This window comes from Gnatocerus cornutus, unplaced genomic scaffold (assembly GCF_029298725.1).
Source record: "Gnatocerus cornutus isolate USDA-ARS CGAHR unplaced genomic scaffold, icGnaCorn1.1 ctg00000470.1, whole genome shotgun sequence".
Lineage (NCBI taxonomy): Eukaryota > Metazoa > Arthropoda > Insecta > Coleoptera > Tenebrionidae > Gnatocerus > Gnatocerus cornutus.
Genome location: NW_028275783.1, coordinates 11,427 through 13,993, shown reverse-complemented (window position 1 = coordinate 13,993; position 2,567 = coordinate 11,427). Strand labels below are relative to the sequence as shown.

The 2,567-nt window shown below is 47.2% G+C and overlaps 1 non-coding gene across 1 annotated transcript; it reads left to right on the top strand.

The window, feature by feature from the left end:
* Positions 1-564: 564 nt before the first annotated feature.
* LOC148165230 (5S ribosomal RNA) lies at positions 565-684 on the top strand. The gene has a single exon (XR_015771656.1). It is a non-coding gene; the product is annotated as a 5S ribosomal RNA (ribosomal RNA).
* The last annotated feature ends 1,883 nt before the right edge of the window (positions 685-2,567 follow it).

Sequence of the window (2,567 nt, the reverse complement as noted above, 5' to 3'; positions counted from 1 at the left end):
AACGACGTCGGAAAAAGAATAAATCGAGAAGAGAACAAATCATGAAACAACACACACCCACCCCGCCCGGCCCGGCCAGAGTGGTGGGAATTTCGATGAATGAACAGACAAAGAAACCAACTCTGTTATCAGTTCTAAGAAAGAAAGCAGGTAGCGGCGGCGGCGAACCTTCGACCGTACTACGGTCAGTTCATGAATTAACCCCGTCCGTTCGGAGTTTATTCATCTCCGGTCCGTGTCGGCGTTTACTTCAAGTGGGTGCTATTTCCATCTAAGCAAGCAAGTGAGTAAGTAAGTTCTCAAATTTTAAATTACGTTAATCGCAAGTGACTCGTTGAGATCGTCAAACGAACAATTTAATTTAACGCCTCATACGAGTTTTTTTTTTTCGTCATTTTGTCGCAAAAAAAAAACTAAAAAACGACTCGCAAAAAAAAATTTTTTTTTTTTTCTTCTTTTAAATCTTGTACATTTTCTGACATGTGTACCATCGAAAAATGTCACATCCAAACGATCGAACAATCACAAAAAATCGTCAACGTACCATCTTGGAAAATTTTACCAGGCAACGACCATACCACGTTGAAAACTACCGGTTCTCGTCCGATCACCGAAGTCAAGCAACGTCGGGCGCGGTCAGTACTTGGATGGGTGACCGCTTGGGAACACCGCGTGCCGTTGTCTCTACTCTTTTCTTTTTTTATTAACATTTCTGATGTCAAACTTTTTTTAAATATATTTTTCACTATTTATATTTTCTCTCAGGAACTTATATAGTATGAAGACGAAAATTTTTAATTCGTTCGAGTTGAATTTGTGGTTCTGAAAAGAACCGATTTTTTTTCTTTTTTTTCCAACCAACTTCCAAGCTGCTCGAGGAGGATTTATTTTGAACTGGTGTATTTGGTGACGGCCTTGGTTCCTTCAGAAACGGCGTGCTTCGCCAATTCACCGGGCAAAAGAAGACGCACCGCCGTCTGGATCTCCCTGCTGGTTATGGTCGAACGTTTGTTGTAATGAGCGAGGCGACTGGCTTCAGCAGCTATACGTTCGAAGATGTCGTTCACGAAACTGTTCATGATAGACATAGCCTTGCTGGAGATACCGGTATCGGGATGGACCTGCTTCAACACCTTGTAAATGTAGATGGCGTAACTCTCCTTCCTCCTGCGCTTCTTTTTCTTGTCGCTCTTCGAGATGTTCTTTTGAGCTTTTCCGGCCTTCTTGGCCGCCTTACCGCTGGTCTTGGGTGGCATTCTCTTCTAGTCGTCGAGTTAAAAAAACGTTTAAAAACAGAAAACGAGACAGACACGACGTGCACGTTACGACGAGTATACTCGATCTAAAACGCCGCACACCTAAAATCCCTCTATTTATAACGAGCGAGCGACAAACAGGCGCTCCGCCTTAGTTCGTCGTTCGACCATTGCCCTAACGAGATGGCGCTGTACCGACCATATAAATTTCTAGCCTTCGCCGCGTTCGGCATTTCCTGAAGTAAACTCTGACTTGTCCACATCGTGCTCCGCCGATGACGAGCAGAGATCTTCGCCCCCGGCCTCAAAAGCCACCCGCAAGTGCTCCCAAGAGTGCAAAAGCAAAAAGTGTGAGTTCAAGTGTCAGTGGTGCAAGTGCCAGTGCATCAAGTGCCAGTGACATGGACCTCTTCTCCAACTTCGTCCGCCAGTCGACATCACAAGGTGAGTTAATCACGCGCCCTTCCTCGCCCGAAAGGGCACTAACACCCATTCTTTCTGCGACTTCGTCGCAACACGCCCTCTCGCCTCCTCGCGCCAGAGGAAACTCTGTCTCTTCAATCTCCAACAAAAATACCCCTAATGCGGTGTACCATAAGTACACCATCAGAAACATTCCTGCAGACTGGGCTGCACAAAAAAAGTTTTACTGCCTTTTAACGACCACTCTTCTGGTCAAGAACATCAAGCAGCTTGTTGTCAACTGGAACAAGACTGCTCTTCTTGTCACTCTAAACCCTCTCCCAAGCGACTTCCAGAAAAAACTCCAAGTTGCCACGCTAAACCAATCCATCTCAATTGTGGAAACCCACAAAAAAGTCACTGCCAAACCAAACGTTGCCACTTCAAAACCCCACCTCTCTGTCGTAATTCGCGATGTTGACGACGACATCGAATACGACGAAGCACTCAACGCCCTCAAATCACTCAATCTGCCAGTCATCAGAGTCTGGCGGATTCGTTCAATGAAATCCGGCAATTTCACCAAACTGATGCGTGTCATCACTGACAGCACAGAGACCGTCGACTTCCTCCTCAAGGAAGGCGTCATCATGTTCGGCAAGCGCCATCAGTGCGAGCCGTCCAAAGCCCCCGCCAAACCCGCCCCCCTTCAGTGCTCCAAGTGTTTCCAACTTGGGCACCCTGCCACTGAATGCCCCAACAAAATCGCGTGCCCCAAATGCACAGAGAACCACCCAGCCTTCAAATGCGAATCCAACCACGTAACTTGCCTTCTGTGCAACGGCACCCACCCGGCCTGGTCCCGCCAGTGCCCCAAAATCAAGGACGCAGTCGTCACGTCCGAAACCC